The sequence below is a fragment of the Rattus norvegicus genome, chromosome 14, assembly GCF_021556685.1.
Source record: "Rattus norvegicus strain SHRSP/BbbUtx chromosome 14, alternate assembly SHRSP_T2T, whole genome shotgun sequence".
Lineage (NCBI taxonomy): Eukaryota > Metazoa > Chordata > Mammalia > Rodentia > Muridae > Rattus > Rattus norvegicus.
The window spans coordinates 21,285,904-21,309,093 of record NC_141547.1 but is presented as its reverse complement, the minus strand read 5'-3'; the positions used below and the strand labels follow the sequence as shown (position 1 = coordinate 21,309,093).

The 23,190-nt window shown below is 36.3% G+C and overlaps 1 long non-coding RNA gene and 1 pseudogene across 1 annotated transcript in view; one reads left to right on the top strand and one right to left on the bottom strand.

Moving 5' to 3' along the window:
* The window catches only part of LOC148001274 (LINE-1 retrotransposable element ORF1 protein-like), a 139,753-nt gene that overhangs the window by 95,335 nt on the left and 21,228 nt on the right, over window positions 1-23,190 (top strand). The window lies entirely within an intron of this gene.
* Ugt2b7l1 (UDP glucuronosyltransferase family 2 member B7 like 1) lies at window positions 3,320-16,637 on the bottom strand (annotated as a pseudogene).

The following is a 23,190-nucleotide window of genomic DNA, read 5'->3' as shown; positions in this document are numbered from 1 at the left end:
CAATCACGTTGACTGGGGGTTCAGTCTTGGCAGGACCGAGGGCTTCCCCTACCACTGGTGCTCTTACTAGGCTATTCATTGCTACGTATGCAGTTGGAGATGGGGTCAGTCCATGTATATAGTCTTTGGGTATAGTGGCTTAGTCCCTGGAAGCTCTGGTTGGTTGACATTGTTGTTCATATGGGGTCTCAAGCCCCTTCAAGCTCTTTCAGTCCTTTCTAAGATTCCTTCAACACGGGTCCCATTCTCAGTTCAGTGGTTTAATGATGGCAATCGCCTATGTATTTGCTGTCTTCTAGCTGTCTCTCTCAGGAGAGATCTACATCCGATTCCTGTCGGCTTGCACTTCTTTTGCTTCATCCATCTTATCTAGTCTGCTGGCTGTATATGTATGGGCTACATGTGGGGCAGGCTCTGAATGGGTGTTGCTTCAGTCTCTGGTCTAAACTTTGCTTCCCTATTCTCTCCCAAGGGTATTCTTGTTCCCCTTTTAAAGAAGGAGTGAAGCATTCACATTTTGGCCATCCTTCTTGAGTTTAATGTGTTCTGTGCATCTAGGGTAATTCGAGCATTTGGGCTAATATCCACTTATCAATGAGTGCCTACCATGTGTGTTTTTCTGTGATTGGGTTACCTCACTCAGGATGATATTTTCCAGTTCCCTCCATTTGCCTATGAATTTCATAAAGTCATTGTTTTTGATAGTTGAGTAATATTCCATTGTGTAGATGTACCACATTTTCTGTATCCATTCCTCTGTTGAAGGACATCTGGGTTCTTTCCAGCTTCTGACTATTATAAATAATGTTGATACGAACATAGTGGAGTATTCTTTGTTATATGTTGAAGTACTGTTTGGGCATATGCCCAAGAGAGGTATAGCTGTGTCCTCAGTTTGCTCAATGTCCAATTTTCTGAGGAACCTCCAGACTGATTTCCAGGGTGGTTGTACCAGTCTGCAATCCCACCAACAATGGAGGAGTGTTCCTCTTTCTCCACATCCTCACCAGCATTTGCTGTCACCTGAGTTTTGGAACTTAGCCATTCTCACTGGTGTGAGGTGAAATCTCAGGGTTGTTTTGATTTGCATTTCCCTTATGACTAAAGATGTTGAACATTTCTTTAGGTGCTTCTCAGCCATTTTGCATTCCTCATCTGTGAATTCTTTGTTTAGCTCTGAACCCCATTTTTAATAGGGTTATTTGTCTCCCTGCAGTATAATTTAAATGAAGAATTCTTAATTGAGGAATATTGAATGGCTGAGAAGCACTTAATGAAATGTTCAAAATCCTTAGTCATCAGGGAAATGCAAATCAGAACAACCCTGAGATTCCACCCCATAGCAGTCAGCAGGGCTAAGATAAGAAACTTAGGTGACAAGAGATGCAGGCCAAGATGCAGAGAAAGGGACATACTCCTCCATTGTTGGGATTGCAAGCTGATACAACCACTCTGGAAATCAGTATGGCAGTTCCTCAGAAACTTGGACATAGTGCTACCTGTCTACCCAGCTATACCACTCCGGGGCATATACCCAAATGATGCTCCAACATATAACAAGGACACATGCTTCATTCTGTTCATAGCAGCCTTATTAATAATAGCCAGAAGCTGGAAAGAACCAAGATGTCCTTTAATAGAGGAATGGATACAGAAAATATGGTCCATTTTCACCATGGAGTATTTACTCACAAAAGAACACACATGTTTTGCACTCACTAATAAGGGGATATTAACCCCAAAGCATGGAATACCCAAGATACAATTTACAGACTATATGAAGCTCAAGAAGAAGGAAGACCAAAATTTGGATATTTCATTCCTTCTTTGAAGGGGGAACAAAATATTCATAGAATGAAATACAGGGACAAAGAGTGGAGCAGAGACTGAAGGAAAGGCCATCCAGAGACTTTTCCATCTGGAGATCCATCCCAGATGCAGCCACCAAATCCAGTCACTATTGCAGATGCCAAGAAGTGCTTGCTGTCAGGAACCTGATGTGGATGTCTTCTTCTGAGATGCTTTGCCAGAGCCTTATTAATACAGATGAGAATGCTTGCAGCTAACCAGTGGACTGAGCAAGGGGACCTCAATGGAGGAGTTATAGAAAGGACTGAATGAGCTGTAGTTATTTTCAGCCCCATAGGAAGAACAACAATGTCAGCCAACTAGACCTCCCATACCTCCCAGGGACTAGAACACCAACCAGAGAGTGCACATGAAGGGACCCTTGGCTTTAGTTGCATATGTAGCAGAGATGGCATTGTTTAGTATAGAGACCCATGGAGACTTGTTTCTTTCTAATGTAGGGAAATGCCAGGGTATTGAGGTGGGAGTAGTTGGATGGGAGGGAGAGCATCCTCATGGGGTTAGGTGTAGTGGGAATGGAAGGAATCAGGAAGAGGAATAGTATTTGAAGTGAAAATGCATAGAATATGAGTTAAAAGGAGGCAGGGTTGACTTTTAATGTTGATTGCTTGTATTTGTATTTCTGTGGAACTGAACTGAACATTGTTTTTTTCCATTGCTAGGATATTTAAGCAATATTTTTTCACTTACTCCAAGACTCCATTTTAAATTCCAATTACTTTATTCCTCTCTACTCATCTTTTAGTGTTTTTAAAACTTCACTTCCTACTCATTATTGTTGTTGCTTTGGTAGTGGTGGTGTGACTGTGTATGTGTTATGTCTTTACTATGGTAGTTTCAATAAAACCTGCCTTGTCACTTTTTAAAGCTATCTGTCTGTCTGTATGTCTGTCTATCTGTCTAACAGTCTGCCTGCCTGTCTATGTATGTCTGCCTGTCTATCTATCATCTACCATCATCTATCTATCTATCTATCTATCTATCTATCTATCTATCTATCTATCTATCTATCTATCATATACCTACCTATCTCTCCATCCATCCATCTACATGCCTGTTTATTTTGCCTTATCACTTTAGAAATGGATCATGTTCTTTTTTCTTATTTTAGACAATGACAGTCCATTTTATTCTATAAACAATACCTGAAAATTCACAATAAAAAGTTTAGGTTTCCTATTCTTTACCTGTAAACAAGTTGGTGTTTCAGTGGCTATCATTATTCCAGCTTATTACATCAATGAATCAATATGAAAGCAACTCACATGAGAAAATAGAGATTTAAAAAGGTTACTTTCTTAACTTATGGTGTAAAACATATAGATAAAACAATTAGCTCAATGCCTTCTAAAACAAGGAGCATCTGTTAGAGTTTCAGCGGTAAAGTGAATAGTCATGTCCATCACGACCACAGATCAGATCCTTCCTTCTTAAAGAGCCCTAGTCCCTTTTATTCTTTCCCACCTTTACAAAAAATCAGGTAAAGAAAGAGACAGCATTTTACAGTAAGAAAAAAATGGCCACTACACAGGCCAGGAGAAATCCAATCACATCCAGAGAGTGGTATTGGTACCAGGCAAGGTTATGTCCAAGTGGTCTCAGGTCCCCTTTGTGACGCATGACAAACTCAATCCAGAAGACAGCTCTGTCCAGGGGCTTCATAAGTGGTCATGGTGAATGCTTGACAACCACATCACGTTCTCTTTATAGCTAAAGGAAAATACAATAGACATGAATGAACATGAAAAAATATGTGTATAAAGTTATGTGTATCAAGATGATTACATGAAAGAATAAGGAAAATGATTGTAGTCACCTATCACCATCAAGATCTTATTAAATAATGTATAAGCTAGAACTTCTTCAACACAGGCTTAAATATATAAGGAGAAATTTACAAACAGATATTTGTAAATAAGATATTGTAATCAGTCAAGGCCCAAAATCAAAACAAAATCAAAATGAGCTAGTTTCGAGGTTTAGAAGTATGACCCAAGCAGAAAGCCATTACTTGTGTAGCTGGTGTAAAGAGTTCAGAGCAGTAGAACAATTTGGAAATGCATGGCAAATTCAGGCCATTTCCACTGTTATGCGTAACAGGACAAAGTTGATAAGGAGCTGGGATAATTAATGAGGAATTTGTACCGATCAGTTATCAGTGCTTATTGATTATAAATAGAGATATGCAGAGTACTTCCTTTGATGACTTTTTTATCCTTTTATAAATATCTCTTTCTAATTGTGAATTGTTCAATATAATTAATAAAACTACATCTTCATTTACTACTAAAAATATTTTGGCTCTTGGAATACCTAGAATTAGTAATGCTATGAAGTGGAAATAGAGTAGATTCTTGCTATTACTCCTTGTACTTTTATGTGTAATGATTTTTAATATTGCAAATGCTTAATATTTTACATTGAAACATTGAAGAGATATTTGATTATAGTGGTTAAATGGTACTGTACCAGTCGATATGGGGAAGGGTTTATAGACATTGCTCATCAAGTCTAAAGCTTAATGTAGTGTATCATAACACAGAACCAGTGGTAATAGGTTCAACTTCCCTTCTTGCTATTTATAATATAGTCAAGAAAGGCAGCCATAAAATATCCAGAGAGAAGACACTGTATTTTGAGACAGAGGCAGCAGTAGTAACATATTGTTATACAGGAGGTGCGCCCGAAGACAAGGATGTTGTAAAATTTACTGGAGACAAAATCAATGTATCCCAAGCCTTCAAAATGTATTGCCTATTTAAGAAATAATCACTATTTTCCAATGCCATTATCATGTCTATTAAATATTAGAAATGTGATATATATATGTATATATGTATATATATATATGTTTTACATTTGACCATAAAGAAAAGGGGGGATGGATGGAGACTTTTAGAGGGGACACCAGGAAGGGGGACAACATTTGAAATGTAAACAAATATAATAACCAATAAAAAAAGAAAAAATATTTTCCAAAAGCTATAACAAAAAAATTTGTTTCAGGAAGTGTATGTTAGAATGATAAAAATATACTTGATATGAGTTAACTTGCTTTAAAATTTTCCCATTGTTTTATCAACAATATACTTCTAAACAAATGTTTGCATTTTTATACTTGGAATATATGCATAACATTTGTGATGAAGGGAATTATATGACAAGGAAGCATACTTTAGCTAAATGCATATTCTGAAGTAATTTGGAAAGTAAATCATTATTGTGTAAGAAACTTGGTAATTAAACAGCAATATGCTATGTTCGTTCTTTCAAAGAAAATTTTCAAAAGTTTAAAATCCTTCCAAAAAGGCAACCACAACTTAAAATCTAAGAATGTGCACTATTTATAAGTGGAATCAGTTTTTGTTAATCCTATCAATTGAGTAAAAATCAAAAGCTCTATTATTTAGTACAGATCAGTGATGGAATCAAAATATTGGCAAAGACAAAAATTGGAAGAATTAAATGTAATTAGAATTAGAGATAGATGTTAACTTGCTGGTTAACAGAAGTAAATTTGAGGAGACTTTTAAAGAAAAAGAAAAATGGTGGCTAACTTCAATTACTACACTACACTACAACCTCAACTATCAGTAGGCATTTTTAACATAGAAAACTATATTTACCCTAAAATTAAAATCTGACAAATTCTTATGCTGAGAATCTAAGCTTTAATAAAAGTTACATTTTGCCATTATAACTTCACTACATGCCTATTGCTTCCCCAAGATTCACGTTATGAGCCTCAATATATATATATATTTCAATAACCTGAATTAGCCTAAAACTATGTTAATTCTTTTCTAGTAAAATAATTGAAAAGCACTTTTGTCTGGGGTATTGGTACAATTTTGTTATTCCTGAGCTTTGCAGGATGAAAGAGAAATATGTCAAGTTAAATTCAGACTCTAAAACAAAAATAATGAAAAGAAAAAACCACATTGACAATCCCTTGCTGTCTAATGTAGCTTTTTGTCCTCATCATTAGTTATTTCTTCAGGTTAATTGCTGCTCCCTAAATCTTCCCATGAGAAATTATCTATAATAAATTGGCCCGTGATGTAGCACAGTGATACAATACTTGCTCAGCATGCATGCGTAGAGTCCTGGGTTCCAATACAATTCAAATAAAAAAATACACTGTTATACTCACAAGGGGTTATTGATGACTGCCTTCAGTGCGTTGAGCAAATCTGAACTGGACATTGTATGAAAATCTAGAGAAACAGCTGCTCCTTTGGCTACCATGTGAGCTATGTTATCATGTTGTTCTTCAAATAAAGGGATGCCAACCATGGGGATCCCATGATGGATTGACTCATAGATGCCATTGGCTCCACCATGAGTACAAAAGCCTTAGTTTTTGGATGACCTAGGATCAGAAGAACATCAGAAAATACACTCATTTGAAGTCTTAAATATAAGTGTGTAGTAAAGTAATCAAAGAGGCACGGTATTTTAATATAAAAATTAAATTAAATTGCTTAAATAGCTTTAATAACTCAGAGTAAGAAGTACCTAGGAAGAAGTGCATAGGAGAGTAAGTGAGATATCTGTACCTTACATTTTCTTTACTGTGGTGCTAAGGTTGAGGGAAGAAGTAGTTGAGAAATGAATGACAGATGTGGTACATGTCCTGGCATGTAGTTTGTGATGAAAAGTGATGTTCATTTGAACACACAAACTGCATATTGGATGGAGGAGATGAATGTCTGGGAACACCCTATGTTTGTTCTAACTTGTTGACATATAAAGCTTAGTGCCCCTCATTGCTTCTCTGATCCTATTACCCTCTTCCCATCCCAAGGTAAAGAATGCAACTAAAGATACAGGAGACATCAATAAGGAAAAATTGTTATTTCCTTATTGACTAATTGGCTCGCTTATTAGTATATACACACAATGTTTTTCTGTCTCTGCTTGCCTGCCTGTCCATCTACTAGCCTGTGCACCCTCTGTCCCTATATGTCTTTATGTCTTTATTCTCTGTCTCTCTCGCTCTCTCTCCATGTGTGTGTGTGTGTGTTTGTGTGTTTGTGTGTGTGTGTCTTTGTATGTGTGTGAGTGTGAGTGTGAGTGTGTGTGTGTGTGTGTGTGTGTGTGGTGTGTTTAATTTGGATGGGGTTTGGCCAAGTCTGGTGATACTGCTGCTCTTAGGCACCACAGACTTAACAAAGAACCCAGTGTCAGTAAAGACACACACCACTTTAAATATTTGTGTCACAGAGGTGGTGTGGACAGTTGTTTGGTTACCAGAGGGGTGGGGCACAGTTCAGGGCTTTGTCTGAACAATACAAATTTTCCTTCTTGGTTGCCTCGCAGAGGGTCAAGATAAGACCATATTGCTGAAGACATAATAAGTTTCAGAAAAAGGCCCAAAGGAATTGAGATGAAACTTACTTGGACACCTTTTCTAAGGATTTTTGTAGGATTAGAATTGCTATATAAGATCTCTAGGGAGGAACAGCCCCTGCTTCCTGTTAGGAGTACCAAAAATAAAGCTCCACAAATATAACATTCAGAGGGCCCATGGGGGCTCCCAATTATTTGTTCTGTCTGTGAGTCCTTATCAGCCAATTGATTGTGATTTGTGTTTTCAGTATTTGATTCTCAGAGTCTTACCAAGAAGGCCATTCTGAGGCATCCACTTGAACACCCGAGTATTGGGTCCTAAGTTGTCTGGTTTCTTGCCCTCAAATCTCCAAAGAACCGGTTAGACGTTAGACAATAATTTATGTAAGGATTAAAAATTTAAAGTAGACTCTTTTAGAAGTTAGACACTGTTTAACTAAAAATGTTTTTTTTTTAGCACAGGGGTGGAAATCAGAAGGAGTCATTAAGAACCATCATAAAAATGATGTATAGACTGTATTAATATCCATGTTTCTATGTACATTTAATGAGGTTGAATGTAGTCATGATTTGATATGTGCAGCTATGTGCACACATGAGAGAGTTAATGAAATATTAATGTATTTTAAAGTTTGTTTACTTATGATAATACTTCTAATTTTCCAATTATAAATCCATGCCTGAATAAAATAACCCCAGAGTTTATATATCATTGTTCTGTGTTATTTTAAGAGTTTAGCATTTTTATATTATTATTTGTTATTAATTTTGGAAATATTCCACATCAACTAATCTCTCTGTTTAGAAGTTTCTGGAAAGTTGCCATGATGGCAAATCAGACAGTGGTGTTGTCTATCTGTACCATCCTTAGAATAACCTCACAGATAGTAGGTATTTACATTGGCCATAAAACTCCCGCAACTTTGTCACTCTTGTCCACATTCGTCTTCATGATTGGCATAATGTGGTTGCTTTCAAATTTCTACAGCACAGAGAGGTCCACATTCTTGATTGTATCACACATACAGGACTAATTTTTGAAATCCTAAACTACCTTCACAGATTGGAGCTTCATTTACATGTTTACTTTACGTTCCCTGTGAGATACTTAAACTTAATTTGGGACCTTGGCGAAAACCAGCATTGGTCATTATAGGTGACTTTATGCAGTAGAAAACAATAACCTAGTTTCTAAGTGCTGTAGATTAAAGTTCAGCTGTGGTAAATTAGCTTCATATGAAGCTAATTCCTTATGAAGAGAGACCCACAAGGACCTTTTCTGATACAAAGCTCATTTCTACTGGACTCTTTCTTATTTCTCCATTTCTTCCTAAATGGGAGGCATTTTACTCTAAAATGTTAGATCCATAGTCCCATGGATGATGTTTGATCATGTATGGTTGGTTAACCATAACGTCAGGGATCACTCTACCTTTTTTTCTTTCTTTTTTTTTTTTTACGTCTTCCTGTTTCAGACTTTGGCATGTTCCTCTTTAGAAGGCCTGGCTTTGTTTCTCTTAACAAACATGGAATAAAGGAACTGTGATGGTGAACCCTGGCCCGCTTGATCCAAAATGTTTCCTGAATGGTAACTAAGTAATTCTATAATTTTTTTTAAATATTGGAGGGTAACCTGGGAAGTCTACATGTTTTACTGCATATTCCCCAACACTATCTGTTAGTAAAGTGATTAAATCAAATGTTTTTTGAATAAATGGATTCCTGAATTTATGGATTCAAACAAGGCTCAAGCAAAAGGAACAAGTGACTGAGTTTAGTTATTTTTGTGTAGTTTTGCTTACGATTGCTGTGCTCATTATGCTTCTCTGTAATCACTTGTTTATGTCAGTGTCATCATCAATTAAAAAACACATTCTACATTTTAAATTCTTATTTTTAAACTGGCTAAGGCAAACCATAACACTTAAGGAACATCTCTGAATCGGATCTTTCCACACTGTCAAACTCAGCAGAAAGTTGGTTCCCACTGGGTTGCCATTTTACCTTTTGTGGAATTTGTGCCAGGGCTGATGCAATTGTGTTAGCCCTTTCTTGTGTTATGTTCCTGATCATCGACCCCAGAGAAAACACCACCACACCATGTTCTCCTGAGCTCTGTGCAAAGTCTTCCATTTCCTGTAAATACAGGGAATGTTTTACTGACAAAAGCCAACAACAAATGAAACACCCTTGAATTTGTTAATAAATACTAAGAGAAAAATGAGCTATTACCTGAATGATAAGTACCAGTGGTCAAACACAATCAATACAGTCATTGCTGTCATAGTCATCCCATGTTCAAGGGGAACATATGTACATTATATAAAGTGATCTGAAAATTGGAATCCTCATTGATATTTATTTTTTAACCTATAGAGAATATGCTCTCCCCATTTCTTCATTTCCATCTAAATTTTCTGTGACTGGTGATTTAATGCAAATGACAGTGATATAAAACTATTCAATTAAATGTATGTATTCAAGTTACTCAGTATGAATCTTTTACCTTAGTTGATTTAGGGTATTAAAATATTTAGTAACACATTTTCAAAAATGTCGTATTTACCAATACAATTTTTATAATCATTTTCTAATGCTGTTTTTATAAAATTATTATGCATATTGATTATATAACAGTTGTGAACTGCCATGTGGGTGCTGGGAACTGAACCCAGGTCCTCTGGAAGAACAGCCAGTGATCTTTAATAGTTGAGTCATCTCTCTAGCCTCTGATTTCCTATTTTTAAAGGAAATAAGTCACAAGAAAATTTGGTAAGCTATAGAAAAACAGGGAATTGTGGAAGGCAAAAATATTAATTCTAACATGTACTTTTATTGAGAGAGCATTATATATATGTACATATATATATGTGTGTGTGTGTGTTTGTGTGTGTGAGAGACAGAGGGGGAGAGAGAGAGAGAGAGAGAGAGAGAGAGAGAGAGAGAGAGAGAGAGAGAGAGAGAGAGAGAGAGAGAGAATATAAACAGCAACCAAGAGAATGGCAGAAGATAAAGGCAAGCTTCAGTAGTGTTAAACAGAGACTCATGGAGCCAGCACGGCTCTCTGACACAGTTGAACAAAGCTGAGCCAGTTACTGCTTTGACTATTGTGCTTGTTTTCATCCTGGGTTTCTGATCTCTATGTGCCACATTTGTGGAGGACTTTATACATTAGGATTCATTTATGTCTTTTTCCTAGAAAATTATTTCTCTTCTCACAGGAATAACCTTATCTACCCCTACTCAGGAGTCTTTCTTGCCATGGAGAATATGAACAGCACGAAAAGTTGGATCGCTCTAGAGTTCTCTTGGCACATCTACCTCTTAACAACTTAAAAATAAGAGATTTGTGTACAGATAAGAATGCAGGCTTCCTCTCACATGTAGTCTACAGACATTGTTCCCAGAAAATAAAAATTTAATAACAAAGGTAGTTTGCTTAAAACTACCCTTGATTATGTATGTAGTATATATATAATATATAGTATATATTAAATAATAAAATTGACATAAGAGAAATATAAGAATTTGTCATTCATGAGTTCACACTTTTATAGTGAGGTCATTTAACTAGAAAACAAATGAATAGAAAATGTCAACTTGCAGCTTGGCAAAGCTTTCAAACTTTTAAGCCAGGCCAACTCACAACTTGTACTTCAACCACTACACCTTGTTCAAGGCTTGAGAACTCGCTTTGAATGACTCAGATAATTTCTTATCTGCTTGGTGTTTCTCTTTCAGAAGAATGTCATAAATGGTCATGTACTCCAAAATGATTTGAGATTGTTATTACTTATTCTCTCTGTTCTTTTCACACTTGTCCAGGGACAAGATGATTATGAACAGTATTTCTTTTAAAATAGTAAATTTGCTTCTTTTGTGGAATTTGTATAAATAAAGAAACATTCTACTCAGTCAGATATGCAAGATTCTCCAATCCCTAGTCTCTGTCTCATTCATCCATAATCCCCTCTGCTAGTTTCTTATCTCTTCTGCTGAAACCTGCCTATCTGCTGGGGCTGTTGCCAGTGTCCTTCCTCCTTTTGTGTTTATTTCCCTGAATGAAACTAAGTGCGTCAGGCTTTTAGGCTAGTCATTTGCCTGCTGAGTCATCATTCCAGTCTGAATAGAGAAATTTTAACACAGAATGATAAATTTTATAATATATAATTTAGGTTACAATCTTGTTTTTGAAATGTAATTACCACAGTTATCATTACCAATTATGATTATTATATTGTTGAACACATTTTCATTGTCTTCTTTCCCTTGTTCTAATCTTAAGAACACTACATGCTTCTCTATGGAGGTTGACAAATCTTTCAAGTACTGGATAAAATGTGCAAAACTTGTATGCACATGGGATTGTCCTTTGATCATGGGAAATTACTGTGCATAGCCTAAATGATTAACATTCAATGTTTATTTGGAAAGGAATCATTAAAGAGTGTTTCATTGGCCAGTGAGATAGCTCAGTTGGTAGTATTTTTGTTGTCAACCTTGGTGGCCTCAATCTGTAATTCACAAGCTAGGAGAGAGAGCATACTCATGGATTTGTACATGTGCCAGGAATCCCTCTTCAATGCTTGTACACCCAGTGGTATATAGGCACGCACATACTTTCAAATTAAAAATAAATGAAAAATATTTTGATTTTCAATGTTGTTAGTAATATAAAATTACAAGTACTCATTGAGTATCATATTATATGTCATTAAAGAAATCTTTTTTATTTCCTGGAGAGGTTTAATGGTAGAAGAAGTGTAGAAAAGGAGAGGAATAGAGGTCAGCCATAAGCATGTGGAGGGAATGGGGAAGGAAATGCAGAGAGGAAGGGCAAAGAGAAAGAGGGCAAGAGAGCAGAGAAGAGAGACAGAGGAAAGAGCCATTAAAGCAATCTTGTTTCTGTCTTACAACTGTGATGTTCATTTCATAACAGATATAATGGTATAATGACTGGGTAATTTAAATGTGTTTCCTGTTTTCATAAGCAAGTGCTCATGTGTTTTATATGTATTCTTCTATGGTTATTCTGGCAGGTGATGTCAGGGACCAGCTTTTACAAAGAGCTTTAGGGATCTCTTGTAGTCTGTCAGAAGACAGAAAAAGCAATATCAGTCTTCCCCAGAGATGAGCACTAAACTGTGTACCCAGTACCAAGAGATCTGCCCCTTAAAATGTGTACATATGTGTACATATGGGCAAGACTCAGTGGATGCGAATATTGTTTTATATGTTTTTCTGCATATAGGTATGGTGTGTGTGTGGGTGTGTGTATGTGTGTGTGTGTATAAGAGAGATAATAAAAATTAATGAAAGACAAACAAAAATACTCTGCATCAATAGCATAAAGTATCCCTTTTATTCCCCATGCTACAAAAATCTGAGATCTAAGGTCAGGAGTACATTAATTAGTGAACTAAAAGCAAGGAAATGTTGAGTGTTTCTTAAATATCATTGAAGGCAAACATTCATGATATTGAGGAATGCCTTTCTCTTTAAGCTAGAAAACCATTGAAGAATCTTGACACAGATACATTTTAGTTTACACCTTTGTCCTCTTGTCAAAATGTATACATTTATTTTATAATTATGAATGGCATTTGTAATTTTAGGATGCTAAGAGTGTTGAAATCTTCATTATTATTGAGCAAGATGAATTTGTTTCTTTAAATATAAGATACTTACTAGTTTTAGTAAAACAATTAGGTTGAATGCAAGTGTCCTCCTGTACACTAAGTGGTAATCCTGTGGTTCCTGGTTATGGTACACTTTGGGGAAGTTTTTGAAAACTTTAAGAAGTGAAGTGTACTTAATTACATCATGCAACTGGCTTTCTGTTTTGGGGGACACCAACCAAGTTTCTATTTCCTGTTCTTCATGGTTCAAACAGATCCTTATACATACATCTTCCCCCAATATGGTCTATCCTACCCCAGGACCAGAACTAACTGAGCTGAGTCTTGAAACCTCTGCAGTCATGACCAGCAAATCTCATTTGCCATTGTACCTTGTTCTGTCAGCAATGCTATCACATTTTAACAGTAACAACAAAAATAACAGTGATGAAAATACTCATCATTAACTTAGCATTAGCCACTAAAAACCTGAGATATTTAGTTTTACTCATTTCAATTTTCCAAACACCATATTATCTTGGTAGTATTAGACTATGGTTAGATGTACTGAGATCTGTCAGTATTTTATTCTAGATTTGTCTTCTTTGCTATTGGGACTGCAACATTAGCCTCCTATAGGTTCCTTATTTCCTGACTTGCCCCTGTGCAATACAACTGGGAACTGCATCTTGTAGAGATGATTTGTTTTCAATTTTAAAGGAAATGTGATCTTACCTCTTAGCTTACTTTCTTTCTCTGTGTTCTATTGTGAAGTTTTGTATGATCTCTTTGTCAAAATCCCCTGGTTTGCACACATCATACTTTCAGGTCCTAGATCTTGCTCTAAATAATCTAGTGGCTTATTTTCTTGTATATTTCTTAGCTGTGTCATTTGACTTCTCTTCATATGTTAGTGTTTATTTAAATCAATGAGTTTAGAATTTGTTTTTTATTTTTCTTAAATAATCTATTTATATTATAATCATTTCTTTTAAATATATTCTAATCAATGTTTATTAATGAATTATTAGATATTGTGGTTTGGGCAGAAATAACTTTATGCTGTTCCTTTGTTTGTCAGGAATCTATTTGGGTGTACACTAATCATTTTGCAGTTTTTGTAGGAAGGAAGAGCATCAATTTTTAGATCATTGAATTAAGTTGTCTTCCCATCGTTCTCCTGTTACTTCATAAATTGAAGGAAATGCTTACATATGTGACTGTTTTAAATTGGTGTTCTATTTGACCAGATGCTTTTTCTTACAAACAATTCTCTCTCCTGGAACAAAATTAAAAGTATATTGTAGAGCCAGTTGAAATGAAACAAAAAAAAACATAATTCAAAGATTCTATTTACCTTAGGTAATGGTTTGGCAGGTTGGCAGTGGAGTCCTCCAACAAACTCAATGTTTGGCAAGGATGGGCGAGGAAATTCCAAATCCCAGTAGGACCGAATGAGACACATTTCTGCTTTCTTCATTGTGTCAACCATAGTTGTGGGTCTTCCTAAATGGAGTGATGAGTGGGGGTTGAAGAAGCAAATGATAATGAAAGTATTGCCATGTGAATAACATGTCTGAAAAGTGTTGAAATAATATTACTCAAAGAAACAAAGTGTGCACTTATGAAACAATTATATTTATTAATGTATAATTATTTAGAGAGTAATTTATTTTTTGTTTACTTAATATATGCTTGTTAAAGGAAAACTCAGATGAAATGCTAATGTCACCTCAGTAATTCAGCAATCCTGTTTTCATGGAATCTGCTGAGTGTCTATGTATCAGCCATGCATTTTGCTCCTCTAAGGCTTCAGAAGAATAGATGGAAATATAGAGGACATTGTACCTCTAGAGTAAAGCTACCTCAGCATAACCATGGTTAAAATCTTTCTATGATTCAAGTTAGTTTCTACAACAAATAAGCTATCTCTTGACTCTCAGTTTTCTAAGAGAATTCTGAGGGTAATGCCTGGAAGAATTCTGACACCTAACCCTACTTTTACTTCATGCAATCAGTGTAATAATATACATTTCCTTGTAGAAATATTTACAAATTTTACCTGGAAAGTTTTAAGAAATTATGAGAATTAGATTTTTTTTCTTGCTTAAGTAAAGCTTTCTTACCCAAGGAGGAAACTGAAACTGCAGACAATACAGAACAGATACATTTTGGGTTCAAGCTTCAGGAGAACAATTCTTTAAAATAGACTTGGACATAATTCTATAGAGTGTGCCTTGAGGGGTTAAAATATCATTAAAGCCTCAGCATATATTAAAAGATGGAATACTTTAGAAAGTAAATAATCAACATTTTAATTTTAAGGAAAAACAGATTCTAAGAAGACAAAACAATCTTCCAAATGCTGTACAACATAGAAATTATTAAATTTATTTCTCTTTAAAATTTATCAATCTTAGGATGTGATCTTGTTCAGCTGGTAAAATGTTTGCTGTAGCTGCACCAGGACCTTACTATGGATGCCAATTATACCAATTAATTATAGGTACCTAAAACCTATACACAGGGCACACAACTATACTTGTGAATCTAAGTTGATTGAGTCCCTGGAGCTTTTGATCAGGCCACTCTGTCAAATGTTAAAGTCTTGATTCAGTAAAAGACCTTGTCTCACTAAATAAATTAGTAAGAGATAGAAGTAGACAGTGAACTGTGACATCCTATCTTCATTTGCACAGCACACATGTGTATTTTCACTTACATACAATGTGAACACAAGTATTAATAAAACACACATACAAACATCACATAAGAGTAGTACCTTGTCCTATAAAACAAAGCAAGATATGATAAAATAAATATGGAATTGTTTGGAGAAAGCTTTTACACATTAATTTGTAACTTTATTACTTCCTAAAATGCCCTGGATCAGAGCTGCTACCTGTTTCATTTTCATCAGTAATAGAAGCTCTCTCATGTGTTCAGTGAGAATGCTAGACACTGTTTTATTTCATTAAATCATTTCAGCATGAGAGGCAAATTTGTCCCTAAGAAGACTTTAACGAGCAATGAAAGTTGGACCCTTACACTGCTGATGAGCTCACATAACTTACCTAAAATTTCACTGAAAAATGGATCCCAATTCTTAGCAGGAAATGACTCAAACCAAAAATCATAATAAAGTAAGCATAGCATATTTTCGACTCTCTCCATGAATGTCATTTGACCACTTAATCCTGACAAAATAATAGGTACATAAGAGGGAGGGAAGAGTTGTCCCGCACTGTACTTTTCTATTCCATAGCCATTACCAAAGCGAAGACTGTACACAAATGGTAACTGCAGTATCTCAGCTATCAGTTCACCACAGGGACCAACAGCATCTGAAAGAACCACATCAAACTGGGATTCCTTTAGTTTTGCCATAAGGTGTTTGTTTGAAACAACTTCTCTACAAAGCTTTAACCACAAATCAGAAAATTGCCCAAACATTTTGTTCAATGATGGGTAGTATCTCAAACATGTATATTTTGGCACATCGTATGTCCACATATTCACCCACTGGGTAAAAAACTTTTCTACTTCATCATTATTGGAATTTGTAGGAAATGTTTCATATATGAGACCAGAAGCTTTTTTGGGATCAAGAAAAATGGAAGATGAAGGTCTGAGAACAGTGACTTCATGTCCTCTCTGTACAAGTTCATCCAGTATTATCTTTAAATTCATCCAGTGACTGTATTCCATTGGCCACACCAACACTTTCCCACAGTTCCCAGATCTGAAGCAGAAATTGATCTGCAGTAGGAGCAGGGCAGAAATCCACTTCTGAGGCATCCTGAAAATCAAAGTCCTTATGTTCACAGAGTGCTCCCTTCTGTCACTGCTTGAGCTTTTATTCAAGAAGCATTAGCCAAGTAGTTAAAATATAACTTGCATTGCTCAAGGCTGATAACTGAATGACCATTAATTTTTGACGAGAAAAAAATAGAGAAAGCAAATGTTAAGTACTCTCTGTTTACACGAGAGTGTTTAATGTCTCTTTTATGATAGAGGGTTTACAATAAACCAAGAGGTGATCGCTGTGTGTTCGGTCATTAATGCTAAGAAGATACTAGAAAATTCTAAAGTGTCTCACAAAGCATTGACATGATACTGTGGCTACTCTCTGAATTCTCTTTACAGAATTGAAAACATTAATTTACGTAGCTGATCATTATTTCTTCCACATAATGAATTTTTATATCAGTTTTATTCAATGTACTCATCTAACTCGATTCGACAATTTAAGTTGCATGACAAATGTTTTGTGGTATTCCTATAGTACACCATAGGCATCTTGACTACAGATTTCCAGGAATTTCATGATTAGTTACCTCATTCAGTCTTCACTTTAGAAAGTCATAAAACCTGAGAAGGTGAAACCAGCCATTCCACTGGCATCTTCTATGGAGGGCCAAAGTATAAAACAATGTATTGAGATTATACAATACAGGTATTATGGGCAGAAGTAATGGATGGCTGAGGCAGAACACCATTTTCTGAACATTACAGAACCATTTTACAAATGATTCCTAGTGGCTATGATTGCATGCACAAAACCTGCACAAGTTTAAGCTAACCATAATTTCCAGGATGGATAGGGGACATATACATTTCTATCACCACTTGAGGTGTTACTGGCTTGTTATGGTTGCTAGGAAGTTAGAAGCTGGAGCAGCAGCCTTGAGAGCACTAGTCAGGCTTCAGGAGATGACTTTACTCCTATCCACATGCTGCCAATCTAAGTGAACTCATTTGAGTTAAACATGATTCTGAAGTTGGGAATGGAAAGTTCTGAGGGTCACTGTAATGAGAAAAATGGAGAGGGGGACAGAGCTGGTGATTTGATCAAAACATGTTGCATGCATGTCTGAAATTCTCAAACTGGAAAGTGATGACTGTTTAAAAGGAAACTAAGCACAAGCAGGTACAAGTCTTCTTTCAAAATGCAAATCAGAATGAAGGAGAGCTTAACCTGGCATGTCAGAGTAAGCAGGGACTCCTAACAGCTTCTTGTCATGCCCTGGATGGGGAAATACCTCGTCTCAGATTCTGTGTTCCTGGTTTTGAGGACTTTGCAGTTACCACACAGTTACATTTTTACCATAGTAAAAATACTTCTCTCTTTCACTAGATCCTGTTGCATATTAATTATAAAGTAGGTGGTCAACTTGCCCATGGCCCCTGTATCTTAGATCACTCGGCCCAAAAATTCTATTATCTAGCCCTGTGTACATTACAGTGAGAAGTACATCGGACAATTACTCTATATGTTTCAGTCAGTAGAGTCATTGCAAGATAACTTACAAATATGTGTTGCATTCTTCTAGACTGTGAGGAGGTGAGGATACAAAATATTAGGTAGTTGTAGACATGTTTGAAATAACTCATGCCTTGGACATTTTAGACAGAACTTATCTTTGGCACCTGACATCACCATTCTTTCTTCTGTGATGTTGGTGCCTGCCAGACACACTCACCTCCATATATCACAAATATTAGTATGAGATAGAATAATAAAGTTTAGGTCCAAGATGTAGATCCAAACAGACACATAATATATTTGCAGAACTGCCCTTTGTCTCACAAACTTGAACAAGGAAGACTAGGTTATGTTGCATTGTTTTTAATTGAGAGTTTTCCTGGGTATAGTAGCCTGGGCTGGCATTTGTGTTCTCTCATGGTCTGTATGACATCTTCTGACTTTTGGAATCTCTGTTGAGAAGTCTGGCATAATTCTGATAGTTATACCTTTATATGTTACTTGACCCTTTCCCTTACCGCTTTTAATTTTCTGATTTTATTTTGTGCATTTGGTGCTTTGATTATTACTTGACAGGAGGAATTTGTTTTCTGTTCCTATCTATTCTGTAGGAGTTCTGTAGGATTCTTGCATGTTTATGGCCATCTATTTTTAAGTTATGGGTGTTTTCTTCTATAATTTAGTTGAAAATATTACCGGTCCTTTAAGTTGGGAATATTAACTCTCTTGTACACTTAGTATCCTTAGGTTCGGTTTTCTCATTGTGTCCTGAATTTCCTGAATGTTTTGGGTTAGGAGATGTTTTGGAAGTTTGTATTTTCTTTGACTGTTGTGTCAATATTTTTTTGGGAATCTTCTCTGCACCTAAGATTATCTCTTCTATTTCTTGTATTCTGTTGGTGATGCTTGCATCTATGACTCCTGATCTCTTTCCTCGGTTTTCTATCTCCCTCCTGATCTCTTTCCTCGGTTTTCTATCTCCATGGATGTTTCCCTTTGTGATTTGTTTAGTGTTTCTATTTCCATTTTTAGATCCTGGATGGTTTTCTTCAATTCTTTCACCTGTTACATTACGTTTTTCTGTAATTCTTTAAAGAATTTTTTTGTTTCCTTTTTAAAGACTTCTACCTATTTACCTGTATTCTCCTGTATTTCTTTAAGGGAGTTGTTTATGTCACTCTTAAAGTCCTCCATCATCATCATAAGGTGTGATTTTAAATCAGAATCTTGCTTTTCTGGTGTGTTGGTATAATCAGAGTTTTCTGTCTTGGGAGAACTGGGTTCTGATTCTACCAAGTAGCCTTGATTTCTGATGTTTTTGTTCTTGTACTTGCCTCTTGCAATCTGGTCATCTATAGTGTTAGCTAGTTTAGCTGTCTCTGCCTGTGGTTTGTCCCTCCTGTAAGCCTGTGTTCCAGCACTTCTTGGAGACCAGCTCTCTCTGGGTAGAATTTGCATTGAGAGCTGTGGGACAGGGTCATCTTCATGGAACAGAAGGAAACTGGAAGGTTCCTTTTCCGGGCTGTGTCTTGATTGTGTCCTGTGGGTTCTAGGCAGGTCTCTCTTCAGTCAGGAATTTAAGAAGAAGTGGTGATCTCACCTATGCTCTCAGTTGTCTCAGCACTGTTGGGAGACCAGCTCTCTCTGGGTGTGATTTGTGTTTCGAGAGCTGTGGCATTAGGTCAGCTCTAAGTGCTGTTGAAAAGCAGAAGGTTCCTTTCCCAAGCTGCTCATTGGTTCCTGTGCACTGAGGACTCTGGGCAGGTTCCTCTTGGGTCATGTATTTGAGCAGAAGTGGTGTTCTTACCTGTGCTGTCAGGTGTGTCACCACTCCTGGGATTCCAGCTCTATTCTGGAGGGAATTTGGTATGGAGTACAGTGGCACAAGGTCAGCTCTGGGTACAGGTTGAGAGGTGTATTTTTATGTTCACATAGTACATGGGACTTGGCTGAAAATGCACCTAGTTTAGATCAAATTATCAGAGAATCTACTTCTTCTTTGTCATGGATTATGTCTTAAAGGTCATTTCACTTTGAATATTATGCACAAGCATATATATTTCTGCAAAATTATAAACTGTTCTTTCTTAAATATCTCTGGTCCCTTTTATACTTTCTTTTTCTTCTTTTGCAAAGAATTGGTATACAAAAAGTAGCATGTTATAGCAAGGAAAAACAATGACTACCACACAGGAAAGTAGGAGTTCTACCAGATCCAGAGAGTGGTACTGGTACCACATGAAGTTAGTGGTGAGTAGCTTCAGGTTCTTTGCCCATTTCTGGCACAAAATGAACTCAATGTTGAAAATGGTTCTGTCCAGTGACTTCATAGGCTCATAATGGTGAATGACTGACAACCATTTCATATTCTCTTTAAAGCTAAACTAAAATATATAGGCAATGACTTACTGAACCAGAATGGAATATAAATGTTTAAAAGTTTGTGTAGGTGATACAGGTTATTTCCTAAAAATATAAAAATATTGTGTATACTCACTGTTAAGATCTTATTAATATATAGGCTAGAAGTTCTTTAACATACAGATTTAATATATAAAGAGAAATGCTAGGGCATAGTGTATATTCCCAAAAGAGACTCCAATCACTTAAGCCACCAAACCAAAATAATCAAATAAAAATGAGCTAGCCTTTGAAGTTATAAAACATAAGTCTTCCAGAAAGTCATCTGTAGTGTATTAATATGAAGAGTTCAAAAATAGTACAACAGTTTTGAGATGGGTGGAAAATTTATGCCATTTCAACTGAGGTACAAACCTGGACAAAGGTAATGAGTTGGGGCCAATAGGAATTGGTATTGACCACTTATCCAGCCCTGAGTTGCCATACAAGATAGATAGATGAATAAATTAACAAGTAAATGGTTGTGCTCATGAAGGGTTATTTAATGTCTTCAGAGCATTGAACAAATCTGAACTTGATATTGTATGAAAGTCTACTGAAGCTGGTGATCCATTGGCTACAATGTGAGTAAACTTGTGATGTTATTTTCTGCATAAGGGTAGGACAACCATAGGGATTCCATGATGGCTCAACTCATGGATGACATTGGTACCACCATGAGTTACTAAAACTTCAGTTTTTAGATGACCTATGATTAAACAGACATCATAAAATATTCTAATGCATAATCTTGATGTAAGTAAAAGTTGTCTAATAACATGCCCAAAAGGATAGAGTTTTTAATTAATGTAAAATATTAAATTATATTAATATCTAAGAGAAGAATCACCTAATGTGCTGTAGAGTAACTGGGAACTTCACTTCTTATTTTGTTATTATTGTGCTTTCAATGTGATCATATGGATAACAAAAGAAATAGCTGACTGATGGATGACAGATATGGCATGTGACTTGGCCCTGGAACAATGAATAGTGAGTTTCCACTTGAACACACAGAATTCATAAAGAATGGAATAAAATCAATATCATAGAATAACAGGCTTGTGTTAGAACTTGTCTAATAATTAATTAATTAATTAATTTTGAGACTATAATTTAATTACATTTCCCCTTGCTTTTTCCACCTAAACTTTCCCATACATGTCTCACTGCTCTTCTTCAAACTTGTGGCCTCTTTTTTACTAAATGTGATTACACGATCTGTGTATATATGTATTGTATGTATTTTATTCCTAATTATAACCTGTTCAGTCCATATGATATTATTCATATATATTTTCAGTAACCATCTGCTACTGAACAACAAGTTTGTGTGTTCTTCCATGGAGGAGACAATCTCCCAGCTTCCACCTTTCCTCATTTACCTTGACTTCTTCATGTAGGATTGAGGCCTTACAGGCTTTTCTATATCTACTCAGAACTAGTGAAGTCATGATTATTGGAGGAGAATCCACAACCTCTAATTTAATAAAGCAACATTATTTTTAACAACCATCTATAAATCTGTTCCTTTTTTTTTATCACAGGTAAGTGTAGTCTTTATTCCTCATCAAAGAAACTTCTCTTTCTAGCAGAACTCAGTACCTTCAAGAAATAACACATTCTCTTTTTTTCTTTTTTTATTGGATTTTTTTATTTACATTTCAAATTTCATCCCCTTTCCTCCTTTCCCCTCTGAAAACCCCCCTCATACCCCGTTCCTCTGCTCCTATGAGGGTCCTCCCCAAGCAACCCACACACTTCCTCCCATTTCCTAACACTGGCATTCCTCTACACTGGGGCAGAGGGCCTTCCCAGGACCAAGGGCCTCTCCTCCCATTAATGCCTGACAATGTCATCCTCTGCTAAATATGCAGATGGAGCTATGGGTCATTCCATGTCTACTCTTTGTTTGTTGGTTTAGGCCCTGGGAACTCTGGGGTGTCTGGTTGGTTGATATTATTGTTCTTCCTATGGGCTTGCAAACCCCTTCAGCTACTTCAGTCCTTTCTCAAACTCCTCCACTGGGGACCCTGTTCTCAGTCCAGTGGTTAGCTGCAAGCATCTGCCTATGTATTTGTCAAGCTCTGAAAAAGCCTCTCAGCAGATAGTTATGTCAGGCTCCTGTCAGCATGCACTTCCTTGCATGTACAATATTCTCTGGGTTTGGTGGCTGTATATCAGCTGGATGTGTATGTGGAGCAATCTCTGGAAGGCCTTTTCTTCAGTCTCTGCTCCAAACTCTTTCTGTATTTCTTCCTGTGAGTATTTTTGTTCCCCCTTGTATGAGGAATTGAAGCCTCCACACTTTGTTCTTCCTTATTCTTGAGCTTCATGTGGTCTGAGAATTGTATCTTCATAAGTTTTTAATTCCAAAATTTGGGCTAATTTCCTCTTATCAGTGAATGCATACCACATGTGTTCTTTTGTGATTGGGTTATCTTTCTCAGGATGATATTTTATAGTTCCATCTATTTGCCTAAGAATTTCATGAAGTCATTGTTTTAATAGCTGATTAGTACTCCGTTGTGTAAATGTACCATAATTTCTGTATCCACTCCTCTGTTGAAGGGCATCTGGGTTCTTTCCAGCTCTGGCTATTGTTAATAAGGCTGCTATGGATATAGTGGAGCACGTGTCCTTCCTATATGTTGGAGCATCTTTTGCGTGTATTCCCAGGACTGG